The sequence below is a fragment of the Solanum stenotomum genome, chromosome 9 (genome assembly GCF_019186545.1).
Source record: "Solanum stenotomum isolate F172 chromosome 9, ASM1918654v1, whole genome shotgun sequence".
Classification (NCBI taxonomy): Eukaryota; Viridiplantae; Streptophyta; class Magnoliopsida; order Solanales; family Solanaceae; genus Solanum; species Solanum stenotomum.
Window position 1 is genome coordinate 27,422,464 of NC_064290.1, and position 26,586 is coordinate 27,449,049.

General features: G+C 38.4%; 1 protein-coding gene and 1 pseudogene across 1 annotated transcript in view; both read right to left on the reverse strand.

Annotated features, from left to right (window-relative positions):
• LOC125877221 (cyclin-T1-3-like) overlaps positions 1–26,586 on the reverse strand; it is a 557,390-nt gene that overhangs the window by 168,567 nt on the left and 362,237 nt on the right. The window lies entirely within an intron of this gene.
• On the reverse strand, positions 885–8,548 carry LOC125877416 (uncharacterized; annotated as a pseudogene).

Sequence of the window (26,586 nt, forward strand, 5' to 3'; positions counted from 1 at the left end):
AGATGGTAGCTAACGAACTAGAGATTTGTGGAAACCAGTAATGAAACTTGAGGGTTGACACAATGTCAGAGTGACGAATTTGTGGATAAAAAAATAGCCTCAACAAGTAACTAGGAACAACCAAATAGGAAAAAGGTACTTAGGGGATTGACCAATCAAAATTTTCCTTCGCTGATAGAGAATGCAGTTCGCCAAGGTTTTTCCCGTTTCAAGCTCACTATTCTATAAAATTAGACGGTCTAGGGGTAAATCGGCGATTCGCTGAGTTCTCTTGGCGATCTTTAGGCTTTCTTGCTTCATCTTTGTCACGACCCGATTTATCAAGTCATGATGGCACCTAGTATAACCCACCAGCAGGTAAGCCAACCCGTAACCCGGAACAACAAGTAATGGGTCTGAGGGTAGAAATCAAACAAGAGTAGGCAAATAACAATATAAACAGGCGGACGCAAACCAAAAACTTATATACAAATAAAGATCCCTCCCAGAACCTGGAAGTCACTAGTACAGAGCTACTACAAAATGAGTACAAGTCCCAAAACTGGACAACAGAGACTGGACTGTCTCGAAGGGAAGAAGACAAGTCTATATATACAGATGGAGACCGAAATAGTACAGAACGCCGTGTGCTCACCCCCGTCTCCAGATAAGTCTACTCCAAGCTCGATCAACGCTGGCTACTAGTGCTCGGACCTGCATCACAAAATAGATGCAGAGCGTAGCATGAGTACCAAAACAACAGGTACCCAGTAGGCATCATCGGCCGACTGAGCAAGATAAGCAAAAGTAAACTGAAATGCAAATAAAGGGTCACATCAAGTGCAAAGAGTAGTAAATGGGGGGTATGTACACGAGCGTACAGGCAACAAAGACAAGCAATCTAACTAACTCCGCCGGGCTCCCATAAACCCGACGGGTACGCTCGTGCACAATAAAAGAAACCACCTGCACGGACCCCCATAAGCCCGGCAGATGGACTGACAGTTGAAGTAAAATAATGGAGCTAGAAGGTCTATCACAATATTACCAATTTCCGGACTTGTAACTGAACCATTCCCAATCATATTCCAAGATCTCATTACGTCCCGGACTTTAACCGGAATCTCTCCAACCTCCAAAACCTCAACCTACAGATGAGAGTAATCAAGACTAAACTGAAGCTTTAGTGAGGAATTGGGAATACACCACGTGCAAGCTGGACCACGGACTCGAACCGGGTACTATAGCTATTGAGTCAACCTATATGGGCTGGACCACGGACTCGAACCGGGTGCTGTAGCCAAAGGTTGGGCACGGGTGGGCTGGACCACGGACTCTAACCGGGTACTGTAGCCAAAACCAGATCACAGGTAAGCTGGACCAAGGACTCTAACCGGGTACTGTAGCTAAGCCTGGACATAAGTAAGCTCGACCACAGACTCTAACCGGGTACTGTAGTCGATAGAAAAGCAGGGCATTATGGATACAAGGTCATAAGCTGAGTTACCGTCTAGCTAAGGCTCAGACTATTAGACTTAAGTCTGCTATATCAGTCTATAAGGAGCTGACCGTCCGAAACGACGTCGGAAAAAATTCTACTGCCCAACGACATTCGAAACCTCGCAAGTTTATGGCAACACTAGACTAAGGCCAAACATACTTCAAATCAATATTATTATATACACCACAAGGTATGGATGTTCAATAATGTCAAGAGACATGCTGTCATAATCCAACACTTTCTCGAAATAAGGTCTAAGGCAGGGATTATAGAAATTTAGCATGCTCGACACCCGAACCCCTCCATACTCAAGCAAATCAATAAACAAATGCCTAAACATGCTCAATCTCACGAGGGAAAGCCATAGCCTACCTGAAAGCCGACCACGCGTGCTCCAACTCACGGTACCGGAGCTTTTCCCCTCCGAACGGTCTCCAAATGCTTCCCCACTAACAAAAGGCTAATCACCTTGTCATTACGAATATGTTGACACTAAAATTATATTTTTTGGAGACGGACCCAAAATCGGGTGTAAAACGGGATTGTGGGACCCACAATTGGAATCCCGAAAACGAATCCGTGAAAACGTCCCAAATACCTTACTAAACTAATACCCCAAAATTTAGCACAAACAGATGCTTAAAACATAGCAAATCAGCCACAACAATTAAAATTAGCAGTCCCTTGATCACCCATTTCTGGAAAAACGAGACCCTTCCAACCCAAACAGATTATACCACGACGATCCTTGCGAAAAACTCTACAAGTTAGCCTCAAGAATGACTCAAAACGGACCTAAGATGATCAAGATCTAATATTTCAAAATTCAACAACAATTCATTCCGAAAATCACTCTAGCAGTAGCTGAATTCGATTCCTTACCTCAAACGATGCCTCCTCTCACGTTTCTGAGAGCACCTCTAGATTCCCCACGAAATTCTCTTGAAGTTAGCCTTTTGAATCACCTAATTTGAGCTTAAAATGGAGGAGAAATCTTATGTTGAAGATGTGAAAGAAATAATGGACGAAAATCGTCCTAAAGTTTGGAAATTTCCAGATTTCACTCCGCTGCCACGTGGTGTCACGTGGCTCTGCCACGTCACCACCGCGTTAGAATTCTACAACCCTTCAAACTTAAATTTTGATTTTCCGGACTTGTTCGGAGTCGAAAAAATACAAACCATATATGGAATCTGATTGAAAATGATATTTCGGACTCAACGGTGAAGTTGGAATTTCCATTTGGGGATCGCTTCGATGAAAAGTGGGTCCCACACCCAGTATCGTTTTGAGCTAGATTCCACAACTGCCATCTAAAGCCTCGGGAAGTGAACAAAGGGTCGTTCTAGACCAAAATCGATATTCCGAAGCTAACCTAGCTGTCAAAATTTTCACCTGAGCACGTCTTCCAAGAAGGTTGACCAAAGTCAACTTTTCAAGTTATAAAATCTCTAAAACAGGAAAACGGGCCTAAAACCCAAACGAACGACCAGGCGACCGAACAGTCAATGCCAGCAAGTCATAAATGACTTGGGGTCGCTACAGGAATGCTCTAAACAAGGGAAGGAATGCTTTAATTTAAAAATGACCTGGAGGGTCATTACAATATCCACTACTAAAAGAACTTTCGTCCGCGAAAGTAAGAGTCAAGAAGTACCTAAATGCTCAAATAAGCCGGGGAACTATGCCCGCATCTCATGCTCGGTCTCCCAGGTAGCCTCCTCAACTGGACGATGTCTCCAATGGACCTTAACCACAGGAATGGCTCTGGAACGCAACCGTCTGACATCTCTGGCCAAAATAGCAACTGGCTCCTCAATGTATCTCAAACTTTCATCCAAGCAACTGTATCATACTGAATCACATGGGACTCATCTGGAACATACCGGCGCAACATCAAAACATGAAAAACTGGGTGAATAGCTGAAAAGGCCGGGGGCAAAGCTAACTCATATGCGACCTCCCCAACTGTCCTCAATATCTCAAAAAGACCTATATACCTGGGGCTAAGCTTGCCCCGCCTCCCAAATCTCATTACACCCTTCATGGGCGACACACGGAGGAATACTCTATCACCAACAACAAATTTCAACGGTCGACGCCTACGGTCTGCATAACTCTGATGTCTACTCTGGGCTGTCCTGAGCCTATCTTGAATCACCCTCACATGATCTAAAGCCGTTCACATCAAGTCTATACCGTGCGGCCTGGGCTCTGTAGACTCAAACCAACCAACTGGAGTGCGACAACGCCTACCATATAAGGCCTCAAATGGGGCCATCTGAATACTCGAGTGGTAGCTGTTGTTATACGCAAACTCTGCCAAAGGCAAATACTGGTCCCACTGACCCCCAAAATCCATAACACAAGCCCGCAACATGTCCTCAAGAACCTGAATCGTGCGCTCCGACTGACCATCAGTCTGCGGGTGGAAAGCTGTGCTAAGGTCAACACGGGTACCCAACTCATCCTGGAAGGTCCTCCAGAAGCTAGATGTGAACTGTGGGCCCCGATCTGAGATGATGGAAACAGGCACACCATGAAGACGAACCACCTCTCGAATGTAGATACGGGCTAACCTCTCAGCACTGTAGGAAGTATGGACAGGAATGAAGTGTGCTGACTTGGTCAATCGATCCACGATGACCCAAATACTATCAAGACCACGGGAAGTGCGGGGTAATCCTACAACGAAGTCCATGGTGATCCTCTCCCATTTCCACTCAGGAATGGGTAATCTCTGAAGCTCACCACCAGGCCTCAAATGCTCGGCCTTAACCTGCTGACAACTCAAGCAACGCGATACATAATCCGCAATATCTCTCCTCATGCCGCTCCACCAGTAGTGCTGTCTCAAGTCCCGATACATCTTAGCTGTGCCCGGATGAATAGAATATTTGGAGTCATGGGCCTCGGTAAGAATCATCTGAATCAAACCCCCAACTCTTGGAACACAAAGTCGATCACCAAATCTTAAGACCCCATCTAAATCTAAGGTAGCCAGGCCAGTGTCACCTCCCAAAACTCGATCTCGAAGTGCTACTAAGTCCTCATCCTCAAACTGACGGCTGCGAATCCGATCCAGCAGAGATGACTAAGCATCCACATAAGTTAGTACACACCGGGAATCAGAGATATCAAGCCGTACCATCCGGTTAGCTAAGGACTGGATGTCCAAAGCTAATGGTCGCTCCGTAGTAGAAAGAAAAGCTAGAATACCCATACTCACTGCCTTCCGACTCAAGGCGTCCGCTACTACATTTGCCTTGCCCGGATGGTAGAGAATAGAGAGGTCATAGTCCTTCAGGAGCTCAATCCAACGGCGCTGTCTCGAATTAAGATCTCTCTGGCTCGTAATGTAGTGAAGGCTCCTGTGATTAGTATAGATCTCGCATCGAACTCCATACAGGTAATGCCTCCAAATCATAGGCGCAAAAACCACCACCGCCAACTCTAAGTCATGAGTGAGGTAGTTGCGCTCGTGCGACTTAAGCTGCCTCGACGCATAAGCAATAACGCGGCCCTGCTGCATCAGTACACAACCCAAACCAATGCTGGATGCGTCACAATAAACAGTAAACCCCTTGCCCTCAACTGGAAGAGTCAATATAGGAGCGGTGGTAAGCAACTCCTTAAGCCTCAGAAAGCTCCTCTCACACTCCTCCGACCACACAAAAGGAACATCTTGGCGAGTCAACCGAGTCAAAGGCGCTGCTATAGTAGAAAATCCCTCAATAAAACGCCTATAGTAGCCTGCCAATCCGACGAAGCTACGAATCTCAGTCACAAAGGTGGGCCTGGCCCAATCACGAATGGCCTCAATCTTAGCGGGATCTACCATAATGCCATCCTTAGACACCACGTGCCCCAAGAATGATACAGACTCAAGACAAAACTCGCACTTTGAGAACTTGGCATAAAGTCGCTGGCCTCTCAAAGTCTGGAGCACTATCCTCAAATGTTGTTCATGCTCCTCCCGGCTCCGCAAGTATACTAGAATGTCTTCTATGAAGACTATGACAAATAAATCCAAGTACGGCCTAAACACCCTAGTCATCAAGTCCATGAACGCGGCAGGGGCGTTAGTCAACCCAAAAGACATCACTAGGAACTCATAGTGGCCGTAACGAGTCCTAAATGCAGTTTTAGGGACGTCCGCTACCCTAATCCTCAACTGGTGGTAGCCGGATCTTAAATCAATCTTAGAAAATACCACGGCACCCTGAAGTTGGTCAAATAGATCATCAATCCTAGGCATGGGGTAACAGTTCTTCACCGTCACCTTGTTCAACTGCCTGTAGTCGATGCACAATCACATAGTACCGTTCTTCTTCTTTACGAAGAGGACTGGGGCACCCCAAGGCGATACACTAGGCCGAATGAATCCCTTATCTAAGAGATCCTGAATCTGAACACTGAGCTCCTTGAGCTCTACGGAGGCCATACGGTACGGTGGTATAGAAATGGGCTTAGTGCCCGGCTCTACTTCAATAGAAAAGTCAATGTCACGATTAGGAGGGAGACCAGGCAAATTGGCAGGAAACACATCTGTAAACTCTCGAACAATAGGTACTGAATCCACGGTAGGACCCTCCCTACTAACATCTCTAACATAAGCTAAATAAGCCAAACACCCGCTAGCCATCAACCTCTGGGCCCGAACAAAAGATATCACCCCAATTGGCATGCGACTACAAGAGCCCTGCCACACCACTGGTGGAATACCAGGCATGGCTAAAGTAACGGTCTTAGCATAGCAATCCAAGACCGCATGGTGGGGAGATAACCAATCCATACCCACAATCAAATCAAAATCCACCATATCAAGCAAAATAAGATCAACCCTAGTGTCTCGCTTCTGAATAGTCACCACATAGGATCTAAATACCTGATCCACTACTAAAGAATCACCTACCGGGGTTGAAACACGCAACGGCTCAACCAATAGCTCTGGGATCATACTCAATCGAGGAGCACAATAAACAGATATATAGGAATAAGTAGAGCCTGGATCAAATAAGGCGGATGCGGGCTGATGGCATAATAACACTGTACCTGTGATCACATCGTCTGAGGTCTCAGCATCTGCTCTAGCTGGAGCTTCATAAAAGTAGGCCTGGACTTCCCTACCATGTGCATCGGCTCTACCCCCTAATATGCCTCCTCGGGGACCACCCCATATACCCTGGTGACCACCCCTACGGTCCTGTCCCTGGCCTCTGCCTCTAGCTGGAGGTGCTGGCACTGGCGCATGCCTAGCTGCCTGTGAGCGGGTAAGGCTAACCTGGGATGGGGACACTCGCGGGCCCAATGATCTAACTCCCCACACTCATAGCACCCCTGGGACTGTCGACTGAGAGCTGGAGGTCGGCTACCCCGACCAGAAGAACCCATCTGTGAACTATCTCGGCCCCGACTAGGACCGACACTAAAACCAATATGGCGGTGCTGATCACCCTCCGATGCCTGGAGAGAGGCCTGGAAGGGGCTACTAGACTGACCCGACTGGAACCTCTGCTGAGATCTATCATAAGACTCTCGAGGTCTGAAACGGCGTCTATCATGGCTATCCTCTTGTCTAGATCTCTTGCCGCTGCCCCGTTGGGCCTCGCGACGGAGCTGCTCAATAGTGCGGGCATGGTCCACTATATCCAAAAATGAGCGGCCCGCTGAGACTAAAGACTGAGTCTCAATCCGCAACTGTAGTCTCAAACCCCGAACAAAACAACGAACCCTCTCCTCCTCAGTAGGTAATATTATGGCGGCATGCCTGGAGAGCTCGTGGAATCGGGCCTCATACTCTGATACTGTCATGGAGCCCTGCTCTAACCGAGCAAACTGATCTCTGAGCTGATCTCTGATGCTCCTGGGAATAAATCGGGCCAAGAAGGCCTCTGAAAACTCAGTCCATGTGACCGGTGGAGACCCAGCTGGCCTGGTCTCTAAGTATGTACGCCACCACTGCCTGGCGGGACCGTCTAACTGGTAAGCGGTGAAGTCTGCCCCTCTCGACTCCACTAAACCCAAAGTCTGTAGCCGCTCGCGGCAAGTAACTAGAAACTCGTGGGCATCCTCCCCCACTGCCCCAGAAAACCTCGGCGGTGATAGTCTAAGGAACACACCGAGCATCTTCTGCTCCCGTAGTGGCATGACGCTCTCCAAATCGTCAGGCTGGACAATCGGTGCCGCTGGTGTAGGCTGGCCCTGCGGTACTGGAACAACTGGAGCTGGGGCCTGCTGCATACCCCCAATGGCAGCTAGTATCTGTACGAGCATCGCCTGTATATCTGGAGCTGCCACAGGCTCGGGCGGTGGCTGGGCTGATCCCGGACCCATCGGCTGCTGCGGTGCTGGAGCTGCTGGTGGCTCTATCACCGGCTCTGGAGTTTGCTCTCGGTCCTGGGCTGGTGCTGTAGCTCTGGCACGACCTCGAGGTCGGCCTCTACCCCTAGCTGGGGCCCTACCACGCGTGCGAGCCATCCCTATAAAAGAGTGGTACAAGTAAAATTTTCAGAAATCGATAAGACACACAATGCACGACAGTGATACAAAAGCAGCACGTTCCTAAAGACATCCTGTAGCCTCCCGAAGATAAGTAACGGACGTCTCCGTACCGATCTGCAGGACTCTACTAGACGTTAGCTCTGTACAAGTGAGACCGACGAACCTGGGGCTCTGATACCAATTTGTCACGACCCGATTTATCAAGTCATGATGGCACCTACTATAACCCACCAGTAGGTAAGCCAACCCGTAACCCGGAACAACAAGTAATGGGTCTGAGGGTAGAAATCAAACAAGAGTAGGCAAATAACAATATAAACAGGCGGACGCAAACCAAAAACTTATATACAAATAAAGATCCCTCCCAGAACCTGGAAGTCACTAGTACAGAGCTACTACAAAATGAGTACAAGTCCCAAAACTGGACAACAGAGACTGGACTGTCTCGAAGGGAAGAAGACAAGTCTATATATACAGATGGAGACCGAAATAGTACAGAACGCCGTGTGCTCACCCCCGTCTCCAGATAAGTCTACTCCAAGCTCGATCAACGCTGGCTACTAGTGCTCGGACCTGCATCACAAAATAGATGCAGAGCGTAGCATGAGTACCAAAACAACAGGTACCCAGTAGGCATCATCGGCCGACTGAGCAAGATAAGCAAAAGTAAACTGAAATGCAAATAAAGGGTCACATCAAGTGCAAAGAGTAGTAAATGGGGGGTATGTACACGAGCGTACAGGCAACAAAGACAAGCAATCTAACTAACTCCGCCGGGCTCCCATAAACCCGACGGGTACGCTCGTGCACAATAAAAGAAACCACCTGCACGGACCCCCATAAGCCCGGCAGATGGACTGACAGTTGAAGTAAAATAATGGAGCTAGAAGGTCTATCACAATATTACCAATTTCCAAACTTTTGACTGAACCATTCCCAATTATATTCCAGGATCTCATTACGTCCCGGACTTTAATCGGAATATCTCCAACCTCCAAAACCTCAACCTACAGATGAGAGTAATCAAGACTAAACTGAAGCTTTAGTGAGGAATTGGGAATACACCACGTGCAAGCTGGACCACGGACTCGAACCGGGTACTATAGCTAATGAGTCAACCTATATGGGCTGGACCATGGACTCGAACCGGGTGTTGTAGCCAAAGGTCGGGCACGGGTGGGCTGGACCACGGACTCTAACCGGGTACTGTAGCCAAAACCAGATCACAGGTAAGCTGGACCACGGACTCTAACTGGGTACTGTAGCTAAGCCTGGACATAAGTAAGCTCGATCACGGACTCTAACCTGGTACTATAGCCGATAGAAAAGCAGTGCATTATGGATACAAGGTCATAAGCTGAGTTACCGCCTAGCTAAGGCTCAGACTATCAGACTTAAGTCTGCTATATCAGTCTATAAGGAGCTGACCGTCCGAAACGACGTCGGAAAAAATTCTACTGCCCAACGACATCCGAAACCTCGCAAGTCTATGGCAACACTAGACTAAGGCCAAACATACTTCAAATCAATATTATTATATACACCACAAGGTATGGATGTTCAATAATGTCAAGAGACATGCTGTCATAATCCAACATTTTCTCGAAACAAGGTCTAAGGCAGGGATTATAGAAATTTAGTATGCTCGACACCCGAACCCCTCCATACTCAAGCAAATCAATAAAAAAAATGCCTAAACATGCTCAATCTCACGAGGGAAAGCCATAGCCTACCTGAAAGCCGACCACGCGTGCTCCAACTCATGGTACCGAAGCTTTTCCCCTCCGAACGGTCTCTAAATGCTTCCCCACTAACAAAAGGTTAATCACCTCGTCATTACGGATATGTTGACACTAAAATTATATTTTTCGGAGATGGACCCAAAATCGGGTCTAAAACGGGATTGTGGGACCCACATTTGGAATCCCGAAAACGAATCCGTGAAAACGTCCCAAATACCTTACTAAACTAATACGCCAAAATTTAGCACAAACAGATGCTTAAAACATAGCAAATCAACCACAACAATTAAAATTAGCAGCCCCTTGATCACCCATTTCTGGAAAAATGAGACCCTTCCAACCCAAACAGATTATACCACGACGATGCTTGCGAAAAACTCTACAAGTTAGCCTCAAGAATGACTCAAAACGGACCTAAGATGATCAAGATCTAATATTTCAAAATTCAACAACAATTCATTCCGAAAATCACTCTAGCAGTAGCTAAATTCGATTCCTTACCTCAAACGAAGCCTCCCCTCGCGTTTCTGAGATACCTCTAGATTCCCCACGAAATTCTCTTGAAGTTAGCCTTTTGAATCACCTAATTTGAGCTTAAAATGGAGGAGAAATCTTATGTTGAAGATGTGAAAGAAATAATGGACGAAAATCGTCCTAAAGTCTGGAAATTTCCAGATTTCACTCCGCTGCCACGTGGCGTCGCGTGGCTCTGCCACGTCACCACCGCGTTAGAATTCTACAACCCTTCAAACTTAAATTTTGATTTTCCGGACTCGTTCGGAGTCGAAAAAATACAAACCATATATGGAATCTGATTGAAAATGATATTTCAGACTAACGGTGAAGGCGGAATTTCCATTTGGAGATCGCTTCGATGAAAAGTGGGTCCCACACCCAGTATCGTTTTGAGCCAGATTCCACAACTGCCATCTAAAGCCTCGAGAAGTGAACAAAGGGTCGTTCTAGACCAAAATCGATATTCCGAAGCTAACCTAGCTGTCAGAATTTTCATCTGAGCACGTCTTCCAAGAAGGTTGACCAAAGTCAACTTTTCAAGTTATAAAATCTCCAAAACAGGGAAACGGGCCTAAAGCCCAAACGAACGACCAGGCGACCGAGCAGTCAGTGCCAGCAAGTCATAAATGACTTGGGGTCGCTACAGGAATGCTCTAAACGAAGGAAGGAATGCTTTAATTTAAAAATGACCTGGAGGATTATTACAATCTTTTTTCAGCTTATGTTCATCTTTTTTTCAGCTTGTGTTGTTCTTTTTTGCCTGTTTTGTTCCTCAATCCATATACTTGAAAATCAAGGATTTAACATCAGTTTATGGTACAAATTAAGCATTTGAGGACACTAAATCTATATAAACAAATCCCTAAATGAATCCAAATCCAAGACTCATTAACACCCCCAACTTAAAATTTTGCTTGTCCTCTAGTAAAACTCAAGTTCAGCAGTTCAAAAAGGATGTCTCAAATAGTATTGCATAAGACTCAACATGAATGCACATAACAAGATTCAACTTACTCATGCAATGATCAATTGTGTACTCAAAGATTCAAATTATGACTCATCACTATCAAAGATGCTCAAGTTGACAATACTTGCTTCAAATGCTAGTTCAAGTTCAACAAAGGTACTCAAATGCCCTGACAAAAAGGATGATTTCATATTCACACAAAGTTCTTCAACAATTTATAGTTCCGGAATCAAATACAACTCTCACACTTACAAAGATGAACACATGTATGACTTCACCCATAGCTTTGCCATTATTTTCCAATCAACACTCGTTTCAGCTCACTTAAGATAACAAAGGTCTTTTCAAGGCTTGTAACGGGGCTGAGTGTAAAGGTATGGTCATTTAGGCTCAGTGGCTGATACCCTCATGAAGTGTGTCCTGAACATCACTTTCTTTTTTTTCTTCAACATTTTGATCATGCTCAAAATTCATCCCATTATTCACTTTCAATTGGATTACCTGATACCCCATTTCTTTTGTAATTTCACTACTTTATTTCACAACTCGGTGAAGTAAGTCGGGCTTGCCGAACCACTTGGCGAGCCACCCTTTGACCTCTTCCATCGCCTTTTCACCTTAGCATTCAGCATCCTCGAGGTCTGTAACTTTGGGCGATCTAATCTTTGCTTCGCGGAACGAATTGGTGATTTGCCGATTGCTCATTTTCGTCGCCGACTTGGTTTTTTCCTTCAGGGTTTGACACACTGGGACTTTAGGCGGTCAGATGAGCCACTAGGCAACACGCCGAGTGCTATTGGCGATCTTCAGGCTCACCCTTCTTCATTTCTTCAACTTGTTTTGTTCCTTTTTGCCTGTTACTGTCCTTGCTTTGCTCCTCAATCCATATACTTGAAAATCAAGTCATTAACATCAGCTTATAGCACAAATTAGGCATTTGAGGACACTAAATATATCAAAACAAAGCCCTAAATGAGTTCAAATCTAGGACTCATCAATACCCCCAACTTAAACAGTTGCTTGTCCTCAAGTAAAACTCAAGTTCAGCAGTTCAAAAATGATGTCTCGAACAGTGCTACATAAGACTCAAAATGAATGCACACAACAAAACCCAACTTACTCATGCAATGATCAATTGTGCACTCAAAGATTTAAATTGTGGCACACTATTATTAAAGATGCTCAAGTTCACAATACTTGCTTCAAATGCAAGTTCATGCTCAACTAAGGTACTCAAATTCCCTCACAACAAAGATGATTCCATAATCACACACTATTTCTCTACAATTTAAAGTTCTGGAATCACATACAGCTCTCACACTCACATGAACACATGCATGACTTCACCCATAGGTTTACCTTTATTTTCCAATCAACACTTGTTTCAGCTCACTAAAGATCAAAAAGGTATTTTCATGGCTTGTAATGGGGTTGAGTGTCAAGGTATGGTCATTTAGGCTCATTGGCTTCTAGCTTCAAGAAGTGTGGCCTGAACATCACTTTCTTCCTTTTCTTTAACAGTTCAAACATACTCATAATCCACCTCATTATTCAACTTCATATGAATTACCGGATACCCCATTTCTTTTGCAATATTCATCACTTTATTTCACAACTTTTTCATTCTTTTTGTTTGCTTCTTTTCTCTTTTCTCTCTTTTTTTTAACATGGAGGGGTTCCATTTTTTTTTCAAAACCATTCTCAAATGGTGAATTTCTCACACTTCTTTATTTTCCTTCTCTTTATACTACACCCCCAACTTAGGCTTTTGGCCTAAGTTGGCTATTCAAACATACCACACTTTATGAGAGTTATGGGTGAATGGAAAAAGAGGGATCACAATTGTTCAAGTTTCTTCCAAGAAAAAAGATAAGGCTCAAGGGGGTTCAAGCAAGGTTTACACATCTCACAAGGTTGGCCACAAAAGAGGTATGTTGTCAAATTGTTTCACTCTTAAAAATTTTTGCTCAAGATCATTTCAAGTGCTTGCATCACTTAGTCAATCGGACCAACTGGGCAAATTCTAGGTGTCATCAAACAATTGTTGATACCATTTTTTAGTGCGGAACTGGTAGTTGGGGGATTCATGAAAGTGATAGTGTGGTAGGTGGTAGTGTGGTAGGTGAGTATTTTATTTTAAAGATTTTATTGTAGTATTCTTTTGCTAAGTGTCTTAATCTTGATATCCCTTTAATGTTATTTTTTGGTAGTGTGAAATTCATGGTAAAATGTAATAATATTAATTATAATATTTTTCCGATAGTTGTTTTAATCTGAATATTTCTTTAATATTATTTATGATGTATTCTAGATATAACATATCTTCGGTTCTTTGGTACATATATAAATTTTCCTCCATTAATTATTCTAAGAGTTTTATATCTTCCATAGATTTTATCCAATATTGTAAATATTCGTAGTTCATTTTAATCTGAATTTATTTCTAAGTCATACCATTCTATTCTTTCGAAGTCTAAATCATGTAGGTCTATTTCATACCATTCTTGATTTAATATATCTTCTGATTCGTAATCATTAAATATTTTTTCCCATATTATTCTTCTTAATTCGATTATTTCTATATTTTTAAGTACATATAAGATTAAAGTTTCGTAGTTTTTTATCATTTCATCATGCATGTATGTAGTCATGTTCTTTATTATGCAGATTTTTTATTTCAAATTATTCCTTCCTATCATATTCATAATTGATTAAATTCATATTAGATTATTATGAACTAGATTATCTGTTTATCATGTTTTCCTGTCACTACTAGCATCGTACTTTAGCGGATACTTTCTTCTTATCAGCGCCTCAACTTTGTTTACTCCCCTAAACGGCTTTCCTCGCCTATCGGTTTCAACATTAGGATGGCATAGTATAGAAGTTTTCTCTCTGTTTCCAGTGTGCTAATAAACTTGAAATCATGATTCAAATAATTCTAATACATAATAACTAACATAAATTTATTCAATCATATATATGATATTTAGGAATATATGAAATTAGTTCCGCATATTTTTTGAACAATATACCTTTGCTTCTTGCTTAGCCATGCTATCTGAAATATCTGATTGGATTTCAGATTGTTGCTCCATTTATCTAAATACTAAATTTTTAGTTGAGAGAGTTTTTTGAAAGAAAGTTTCTTATATTAGGCATTGCCTGCCTTTATATTTACATATCCCTCCCTTATATAGAAAGGAATTCTCACGTACTACTTACAATAATGTGCTACTTACACCTACTATTCCTACTACTTACACTTACCCATATTATTGTTACACTTGTCCATACTTGCCCATACTTGCCCATACCACTTTATTACATTTGTCCATCATACTTTTAATATGCACATGCACACACTACCTACTTTATTGACTATTTTACATTACATTCAATAATAAGGCTAGTAGATTTACAAGTGTCTTTTTTCTCTTATCTCCTTCCATCCGTATCTTTTTTTCTTGTCTTCTTCTTCTTCTTATCTTCTTCCGTCTTTATCTTATTAGATCATTCCAGCTGGACATCTAGAATTATATTATCTTCTCTGTTGCACTTTGAACATATATGGTCCGGGTATTTATGACCAATTAGCTTGCAATATCTGGTTAATAATTCTACTGAAATAAATCCTTCTTTTAGTGCTCGTGTCGTAGGTCGTTCTTCTGGCTTTAGTAGTGATAAAATCCATCTTTGGACTTCATCCATATCTGCCTTCCTTAGCTCCCTTGAATTGAAATAAATCATTAGCTGGTCTCTTGCATAGTAGCTCCATATAGCATTTCCGTTTAAATAGTTATTTGCTAGCTCTTGTTTAATCGTTGATATACCAATTATCCTTTTGTTGGCATAAAAACTTGGTATCTCTATTTTGCATATCTCTTCTTGTTGTCCGATATCCTCGAGTATAATCATATCTTTAGTTAATCCTATCTTGATAACCTGTATTTGAGGTTTTATTTCCTCGTATAATATCTCTGTTGGTGCTGTATAGAATTTTATATAAAATAAATTTTCTTTCGTAACTCTTTTGTATTTGACGAATGCTTTGTGTAGTTCTGGTATTCCACTAACTTCTTCTCCGTCGTATGTGTATACGGTATTTAACAATTTGTAGTTGTAACATGTTCTTACTAAATTAGCGTTAGTTTTTGGTTGTGCAATTAACTTGTTATATCCTTGTAACTTTTGTGTCAAATAATCCTGATTTCGTTCTTTTGTAGTTGACCTGGGGTTGCGGTTTAAATAGGTTTGGATTTTGTGGATATTTTCAATATAGGTTCGTGTGATATAGTTATATGTCTTTTTCTCATTTTGGTTTTGCAAACTATCTGCGTATGTAGATATTTGTGGTTCTATGGACATATGTCTAGGTGTCCTTTGGGTAAATGGTTTTTCGAATAGCTGGTTTAAGTTAGAATTTTTATGTTGTTTATCACTAACTTGTTTTTTTGTACCTGCAGCTATATTTAAACAAATGTTATGGGTTTTAAGGAGTTTCCCATCATCTCCTTTTAGCTCTAGGTTTTTTTCGTCTTCCGATAGACGTAGCTCCACATTTTTATAGCCATGCTGCTGACTAGCTTTAGACTTCAGATTATCTTCATTAGTCTTTAGCTTTTGTATCTCGTTGTCCATACTGTCCACTTTTATACAAAGTATAGTTATGGCTTTGAGTATCTCTTCCATTGTATTTTCGTTCTCAGTCTGAGTAACTTTGTCTTGATAAGTAATCTGCAATAACATTCTTATTAGTTTTTATTACTTCAATTGTAAATGTGAAATTTAATATATTTAATACCAATCTCCTTATTTCTTTTGTTGTTACCGAATTTTGTATTTTTCTTGTTAGCCACCATTTTACTTGTGTAGTATTTGTTCTTATAATAAATTTGTTATATACAATATATGGTTCAAATGATAATAAACACTTATATACTGAATATAATTCTTTTCTATTTATTTCCCATTTAAATTTTGTATTATTAAATGTTCCTGAATAATACCTGCAATGATGTTCTATCGTAGTGTCATCATACCTGTATTTTAATATTCCTCCATAACTTTTATCACTCGCATTTGATTCTATTATATAAGTAAATTTTTTGTTTTCATCTGGAAAGCATAGTTTAGGTAAGTTTTTACATAATAATTTTACCTTTTGTATTTGTATTTGGTCTTTTTTATCAAACTGATATTCTATATCTTTCTTTAATTTTTGTTGTAATGTTTTTAAATTCTCTGCTAATTTTGGTATATATTCTCTTACTTGATTTACTAGTCCTAAGAATAACTGTAATTTCTTTTTTTATCTAGTTGTTCATTTGAGTTAATTATTTTTTGTACTATATGTGTTTGCATTTTTATTCCGTTTTTATCTATTTGTATTCCTAAGAATTCTATTTGATTTTTCATTATATCTGCTTTCTTTTTACTTAGACTTATATCCGAATATTCTATGATATGTATAAATTTTTCTAATAATTTTATATGTTCATCTTGTGTTTTGGAATATAATAATATATCATCTATGTACACTACACAATTTTCTATTTGTTTAAAGTAATTATCCATAAAGTGTTGATATCTACCTGGTGCGTTTTTATATCCAAATGGTAATGCATTCCATTAATAAAACCTTGTGATACAGTGAATGCTGTTAGTTTTTTAGATTCTTCTTCTAGTTTTAAGTGATAAAATCCTGATTTACAATCAAATTTGCTAAAATAATTATATCATTGTATATGTCTTATCTTTAGTATTTTATTTGGTATCGGATAATTATATGTTTTAGTTTTTGCATTTAAATTTCTATAATCAATAACCATTCTGCTTTTTCCTCTTTTTTGTTCACTATGTTTATTTACGATAAATGCTGGGCTTGTGTGCTTACTATTGCTTTCTTGTATATATCCTTTTTCTAGTAATTCATCTATATGTATCTTAAATTCGGTTAAATCATTAAAATTATACTTTAATGGTTTTTGGGTTATTATACTGTTATTATCAATTAGCTCAATTTTTACTGTTGTTTTATATTTTTCCCATCCTTGTAAAGGATCCTCACTATATAATAATTCTAACTTATCTTGAATTATTTTTACTTTATCTATAGAGAATATAATTAATTCTATTTTAGGGTCTTCTTCTTTTATATTTTCTAATTTTTGTGTAATTTTTTCACTTCCTTGTATCCATTCTGTTGTTTTTCGTTTTTTATTATTTACTCTTTTTGCTCCTATTTTTTGTTTACACGGTGTCGTGAACCACCAGTGTGTTTTTGTTATTATATCTGGGTATAATTTTTCTAAAAATGGCATTCCTAATAGCATATCTTTTGTAGTTAATTCAAAGTTATATATTTTTTCTATAGTTAATATCTTATCCCATATTTGTACTTTTATATTTTTTGCCTTATATGTGATCATGCTTCCTTCATTATTAAATCCCGTTACTACTATCGGTGTTTTTTAATTTTTCTCATTTATCTTCTGGTAAACAATTGTATTTACATATATTAGCTTCTGCTCCCGTATCCTTCTATTATTATCTTTGCAAGTATATATATTTTCATATTTTTATTATACTAAAGCCCTTTTTATTATTACTCTTTTATTTTCATAATTTATTGTTAACTGTTTGTCTTTTAGATTAGATGGTTTTACTTGTTCTAGCCATTTTATTCCTAAAATGATATTTTCATCTCCTTGATATATTTTGAATTTTATCACTATTGGTACTCCTCCAATGATTATTTTCTTTTCTGTAGTTTCTTCGGTATACATTAATGCTTTTGGTAGTTCGGGGCATGATTGTTAAATAGTTATTATTTCATCTTCCGTCACTAATTCTCTTGTAATATAGTTTTCTTCTCGTCCTGTATCTATTAATATTAAATATTTTCATTGTTCCATTATTCCCGTTATGTAGTAATTATGTGATTTTATATCTTCTTCCATTGATTTTTGTGGGGTTTTATCTATTCTCCTTGAGGTACTCATTTTTGATGATGTTTGGGGTATCTCATTGTTTATTCTTTTCGATGTGCTTAGTCTTTCTTTTACTATTTCTAAATCTTCTTCTATATCAATTTCATTATAACTATAATCGTTTTTATCTATGACTGTAACTATTCTTTCAAAGGGATCTTCTATTTTTATTTTATCTATTTTATTTTTTGCTGTTATTTTATGTTTTGTTGTTAGAACATATAAGTTTTTACATCTAGCTGTAAATATTTTACTTCCTGGGGCTAGTTCTATCCCTGACATTCGCCAGTATAATACTAGTGATTTATCTATATTTCTGTCATTTATTGCTACTGAGTAGTTAGCACTTATTATAAACTTAAATTTTTGGTATATGAGGTTACCTCTTACTGCACTTATTATACTTTTTTCTATGGGTTGTATAATTCTATCATCCGCTAAGTATATTTCTATGGGTGTATCTATTCCTTCTCTAAAACATGCTTTTATTAATATTTCTGTTCCTCCTAAATGTACATATTTAATTGGATTTTTAGCCTTAATATCTTGTATTTCTTTATTTATTATTCGTTTATTTATTATTGGTATTTTGGCCTTTCCTTTAGTGTATTTGCAATCTATGATATGTTCTCTTTGACTTACTACATAATATTCTTCTTTTTGTCGTTTAAACCAGTTTCTTACTGTTGGTATTTCGAATATTTTTGCTACGCTTAGGTCTAATTCTTTTCCTTTTATTTGTTCAAATACACTATTATCAAATATTATTTTCTGTTCTAAATATTCTTCGTCTTGATGTTCTTCTTTATTTATTGTTTGTATATCTGCTTCAGTCATTTGTTATATTATAGAATTCATTATCTGATTCTATTTCTATGTCATTATCTATTTCATTTTCCGATAATTCATATATACTATCATTGCTTTCTAATTCACAATCTACGTATTCTATTTGTGTATATTTTTCATCGTCTATTATTATTTCTGATATTTGTTTTTTCTTTGGATTTTTAGGTAATTTACAATCTCTAGCTATATGTCCTAATTTTCCACAATTATAAAAAATACATTCCGTTAGTTTTCTTTTTGGTCTATATGGTCTTTTGGNTATAACAAGTACATTCCGTTAGTTTTCTTTTTGGTCTATATGGTCTTTTGATTTTGTAATTTTTTATATAGTACCTTCTTCTTGGTTTTTTATATTTATATTTTGATTTATTATATTTCTTTCTATTTTTGTAATACTTATCCGTACAACCAAATTGGGGTTCTGTTTTATTTTTGCAACATGCTAAGTTCTTTATTAATATTTTTTCCATTTTTATTTCTTCTTTATGCTTTTCACATAGTTCCATAAACCATCGTTGCAAGAATTTTATTCTAGCTCCTAAGGTGTCCGTTAATTCTGCTTCATTCCAACTTTTTATTATTTTTGAATTAAAAGGTTCTGGTAATTTTGTAAAATACAATTTTCCTATTTCTTTACTTTTTTCTGTGCTATATGTTCCTTTATAATAATATTCTCTAAATGCACATGTATATTCATCTATGTAACACATATTGCATATTGCTAATTTTGTCATTAGATTTCGATTTATGATTTTTTCTTTATTTTGTTCTTCTACTTCTATTGTCATACTACTAAATTCATTTCTTATAGCTATTTCGTATTTATATAATATTTCCATGGTTGTAGTGGCTATTCCACCATCAAATTTTTTATTATATCTTACAGTTGTTAAGCTTTCATTTGTTAAATTTTGTAGCCATAATTTTACTGTTCCTATAAGTGTTCTTTCTATGTATCCTGGTGCCTCTGCTATTACTACCTTGTTATCTATTAATTGTTTTGATATGTATCCTACCCATAATTGGATTGTTTTATTTATGTCTGCTACACAGTCTAAATCTAAAAATTCATGTTGTCCAGTTATTGGTTTAGGCGTCCATTTTTTATCTAATCTTTTATCCCATGTAGTTTTTTCGTTATTATATTGTTCATAATTTTTATTATAATATTTTGGATTAAAATTTTTTGGGTTTTTTACTCCTGATGTGCTAGGTTTTTCGTCCATGTCTACGTCTTCTGTATTTACATCTAAATTCTTTGTATTATCTATGTTTGCTAAAAGTTCCGTATATGTTTCGCTTGTTTCTGAATGTTGTTCTAGATCATCATCGTTTATTTCATCAACTCTTATTTCGGGTAGATTATCTTGGTTATTTTCTTCTTTTTCTCCTAATTCATCTTGTAATTGCAATTTTTCTTTAAATTTAATTATCTCATTTGCTAATTTTGTTTTTTGTTCTTTTTCTTTTTGTTTAATTTCATACATTTCTTTTAATATTGCTAGCTCTTTTTCTAGCTCTATTATTTTAGTATTTTTTACTTCTTCTAATTGTTGTACTTCCTTTTTTGCTTGTTGTTTTATTTTTTCAATTTCCGTTCTTCTATCTATTTTGTCATTTTCTTTTGTTATTCTTACCATGGCAGTTAAACTATCTTTTAGTTTTACCGTTTCTTTTTCCAACATTAAACTTATATTGTCACCTATTTTCTTATATCTTCTTCCTAGATTAGAAAATATTATCTTTATTTTTAATCCGTCATAATTTTCATATGTTTTTTCATCTATTGCGTATTCTTCTTTATTCATTTATAAATTATGTTGTAGTTTATATTCTACGTTATTTATTTGTATTTCTAGATATAAAATAGTCTTTCTTGTGCTACTATAGATCTGTGACAAATTCCTGCGAATATATTATTGTTAAGTCTATTTTGCATATGTTCTAATTCTTGTCGTTTTTCTATAATTACTTCATTAAGTTTTTGTCTATAGTCGCTATCCTTGTTATTCATTGTATTTTTAAGTATTGAATATATTTATATTCTATTTTAGATATATTATCTATTAATTGATTTAATTTTTCGTTATCAGTTTTTGTGATATTAAGTTGTTTATATTCCGGATATAATTTGTTTAATTTTCTTATTATTTTTCTTAATTTTCTACTAGTATGTTTCTTACCGTGTTTCTTATTATCCATAGCTCTGATACTCATTCCAACTTTTTATTATTTTTGAATTAAAAGGTTCGGTAAGCTCCTCACACAAGGCATTGGCACCAATATCAAACAATACTCCACACTTTCTAGCTAGTGTGCAATGTTCATTACAAGAGACTCATTCGATAACCGGCTAGTCACAACGATATGAAAAAAGTCCACACATGGTCTATGCAACTTCATTTGGCTTCAACGTAGTCGCACATTCATTTCGTTCAATTAAGAGCACTATTCAATTCATCAGTATTGATCATAATCGATACTCGAATAAATTTTGAGAGAACAAAAGATTTAACAACTAGACTCCTACCATCCCTAGCAAAAGCATTCATTGCGTCCTCAATGTGATTAGAGAACAACTATTTACAAAAACAAAAATAAAGGTAAATTACTGTCACTCAAATAAACAGAGTAGGGAGACTAGGATTCTTCACTAGGTGCCCAATTGGCGAAGAGGTGCTGCAATCGCCTGTTCGTTGGTGAATCGCCAAACTAGTCAGAGTTCACCAAATTTTCCAGCATGCGACCATTTCATTTTGGGGAAGGAAGGCGGACAAGAACAAGTCCGCCAAATCATATTGGCGCATCACCTAATGGATGTGGGACCTCGCCAAAAGATCTAAAACTCCAGGCAATCAGGGCTGGTGCCAAAAGGCGGAGAAAGTCGGGTCGCTTAATCACCTCGGCGAATCACCGAGTGGCATGTATCCCGCCTAATGTTTCAGTGTCTCAGCCAACTGCTGACACCAGGGAGGCGATCAACTTTGTGATCGTTAAGCATCCTCAGCGTACTGCCCAACAAATATTTTCCTCGTAGAATCACCTACACCTGCACATTCAACATGCATTATTCAAAATAACTAACACTTGGGTTGCCTTTCAAGAAGTTCCTTATTTAACATCGTGGCACGACGTGGAAATGTACTCAAGCATCTTCCAGTTACACTACTTCAATCACGGAAATTTCATGGCATTCTCTGAAATACAATTTCTAGTGTTGCCCATTCACCTTGAAGGCATGGCCCTATTTGCCTTCGACTTCAATTGCTCCATTTGTGAACACCCTTGTTACTCTAAATGGGCCTGACCATTTTGATTTGAGATTTCCCGGAAAAGGTCTCAGTTGAGAATTATATAGCAACACCCATTCTACAACTAGAAACTCTTTCCTAAGGATTTTAGAATCATGCCACTTTTTCATTTCTTCTTTGTAGAGGGCTGAACTTTCGTACGCCCTAAACCTGAATTCATCCAATTCATTTAGTTGGTCTACTCTTCCTTTTGAAGTCTTGGCCCAGTCCAAATTCAAAGTCTTCAATGCCCATAATGCTTTGTGTTCCAATTAGATCGGTAAATGGCAAGATTTTCCAAAAACTAGCTGATAAGGAGACATACCAATTGGTGTCTTGTAGGAAGTGTGATATGCCCATAGAGCATCATCTAGCTTTCGAGTTCAACCAGTTCTATTTGAATTTACAGTCTTGGCCAAGATACTCTTGATCTCCCGATTTGAAACTTCCACTTGGCCACTTGTTTGAGGATGGTATGGTGTTGCTACTTTATGTCTCACCCCGTACTTGCTCAATGCAGATGTAAAAAGACTTGAAAAAATGGGATCCACCATCACTGATAATAGCCCGAGGAGTGCCAAACCTAGCAAAGATGTAGGGTTTTAGGAACTGAACGACACCTTTCCCTTCAATATTTGGTAGGGAGACAACTTCAACCCATTTAGAAACATAATCTACTGCCACCAAAATGTACTTATTACCAAACGAACTCACAAATGGACCCATGAAATCTATTCCCCAAACATCAAATAACTCAACTTCCAGAATAGGTTTTAGAGGAAGCTCATGTCTTCTGGACACTCCACTTTGTCTTTGACATTGCATACATTTCTTAACAAATTCATGAGCATCTTTGTAAAGGGATGACCAGTAGTAACCACTTTGGAGGATTTTAGCGGTTGTACTCACTCCACCATGATGACCACCAACTGGTGAAGAATGACAAGCATGGAGAATTTCATTGAATTCCTCTTTCGGCACACATCTCCGAATGATATTGTCTGCACACTCTCTGAATAAATATGGTTCATCCCAAAAGTATTTCTTGATATCGAACAAAAACCTCTTTTGCTGATAGAAGTCCAGTTCTTCCGGTATCAACCCATATACTACATAGTTAGCAAAATCAGCATACCAAGGAGTTTGTTGTAGAGTTACCGTGAATACTTGTTCATCAGGAAAGGCATCATTTATGTCTACCTCCAGCTCGTCATTCTCCTTTTCTTCTAACCTTGATAGGTGGTCAGCCATATGATTTTCACAATCTCTTATGTCTTTGACTTCAAAGTCAAATCCTTGCAACAATAGCACCCACCTTATTAATCTTGGCTTGGCATCCTCCTTTGCCATCAAATAATGCAGAGCAACATGATCAGTGCGAACAACCACTTTAGTGCCTAGCAAGTATGCCCGAAATTTCTCAAATGCATATACCACCGCAAGTAATTCTTGCTCTGTAAATGTATAGTTACATTGAGCACCATTCAGAGTTTTGCTTGGGTAGTAAATGGGATGAAATAGTTTGTTGCATTTTCCCCCTACACAACACCTAATGCCGTACCACTTGCATCACACATCACTTCGAAGGGTGCTGACCAATCAGGACTAAAGATAACTGGGGTGGAAATCATTTTCTCTTACAAACACTTGAAGGCTACCATACATGCATCATCAAAGTTGAATTTCACCTCCTTCTCCAAAAGTTTGCACAAGGGGTGTGCAATTTTTGAGAAGTCTTTGATGAACCTCCGGTAAAAGGTGACATGCTCCAAGAAACTAGGAATACCCTACACCAAGAGTGGTGATGGTAACTTCTCAATCACTTCAATCTTTGCTTTATTGTAACGACCCGGGAGCACCTCCTAGCCGTTACATGTGTATTCGACCTCTCGGAGGTCTTATACAAGCCTTAACATTCATTCATCACATTCGGTAATAAAAACTGTAAGGAATAGGAACACTTTTTAAAACAAATCCATAATACTAAAGTCTTTCAAATGTAAAGAAGTAGAATTTCTAAGTCTCATGCACCATCTTAGACATGAATAGTACATCTTAGGGACACGACCCTTTACAACAATAGAAAATATAAGTCTTATACAATGTCTAAGTGGAAATACTAGAAAGATAACAACTATGTCCTCGAATATATGAGGACATACCAAGCTTCCTCAAAAGATCTCCTCACTTCCCACCACCTACACTTATAACAATAGAGAAATATGGAGTTAATACAATAAGTACTAAGTGTGATGACCATGCAAGAAAACATGCATAACGGACATTTACAAGGAATGTATGCTTTTAAGACCTTCTTTAACAAATCTTTACAACCACAAGCATAAACCCACATTTCAAGTCACCATTCACAATTAAGACCATATTCACATCATTTACAACTCAATTAATACAAGTGCACAATACTTAAACAAGATAGCAAAGTAATTCCTTCATTACCATTTAAGCCTCTATCTCAAGTCACCCTAAGCCACACTTAAGTGAATAATGAAGTGACCGCCCATACAACCTCTTCATATACACCTAAGTGTTCCTAAGAGTTACCATAGATAAGGGTTTTATTATTACATTATAACACACTAATTCAACATTCTTTATAAAAACCATTTAAGAGACACACAAGCATATAGGGGACAATCACATAATAGCCCTAAGGCTTAGGGAACTCACTATAGCATCCCATACTACTACCTACACATTGTAGAACCTATCCAATACTAGAGTGCACATCCCACATGATGGAAATAGGCCTTAACCGACATAGACCACACTAGCAAGGTATGGAATCCAGAGTCTATCCTACTCCGTGGAGGTTGTTCTACTTGCCAAGGGTAGAACTAAAAGCAACCCATGTTGGCACATGGTTTAAGAGATGTCCAAGGATGTTCATTGTGCCTAATCTCATGCTCAACTAGGCCACCATCCTAACCACATCCACTCGGTGCTTAGCCTTGGTTTCCATAGAGTATTCAATCACGTATGTACTAGAGAGGGTTCCTTTTCTAGTTCAACCAACTCATAGTACCTCTTCCCAAGAAAGGCCCCATTTCTTAGTCATAGCCAATCTAGGTTCATAAGGATAGTTCATTTGACTTTCTTAGATAAGGATTCTCATGCCGTTCCGGCTCCATCCATCTCAAAGTCTTATCATTTTACTCAAGAAGGGAACATCGCCCTAAGGCCCATTCTTCAAGGTTATACACTTTCTTAGAAAGCTAGACTCATAAAAAGGCACTATGCTTAAGTCTACCAATTCAAGTCTTGGCCTAGAATTCCTCTTTTAGCATTTATAGGAAGAGCTCCATTACTAAGTCATAGCCCAACCAAACATTCATATATATAATCAAGCTTCCATGACACAAGACAAGATACTCAAGTCTAGCATATGATCTACAACATCATCTTATGAAAACTCATCATAGTCCATCATCACCACATATCACCATTTCGAGATAGGCATGCTTTCACATTAGCATAATAACACTTTATACATTATCACATTAACACCATTAGAACATCATCACATTATAGCTTCACACAAACTTTACATATAGCTTCATATAGGACTTTACATATAGCCTCATATACGTATAAAAATACAACAATGTAATAACACTCATGCATTGCCCTTCATGGCCTCAATTCCCAATAATACCATACAAGAATAAGATATAACACTTCCACCGAAGGTGGGTTCAACCTACCAACAACAATCAATTCCATAAAGAGAGTTCAAGATTTTTTACCATAATCCAAAGCCATAGCCAAAATCATCAATACTTCACCCATAAGGCTTACCACCCTTAATTCATCCATTATCAACAATTAATCATAACTAAACATTAGACAATACAAGAGATGTCAATACAAATTCACTTTACATATATTTCCATCAACTTTGAATTTTATAAAAATAGACCCACTTCATAGCAAATTTAGGGTTTTAGTGAAAACATGGATTCTTGAAGAAAGTTCATATAAAATCATCAATTCTACTTTAATTCACCAATATAATACTTTTGAAAACAATTTATCAATGAACCCATGCTTAGAATAGAAATAAGGCTTTTTGTTTTTTGAAGACTTTTGAAACCCTTTTGAATAGACTCCTTGAAAGAAAGGATAATCAAGGATCAAGGGTCACCATACCTTAGAATTGATGAATCCCATGAAACTTTGATGAATAAAGCTTGAAATCTAAAACCCTAGGTTCCACCTCTCCTTCTTC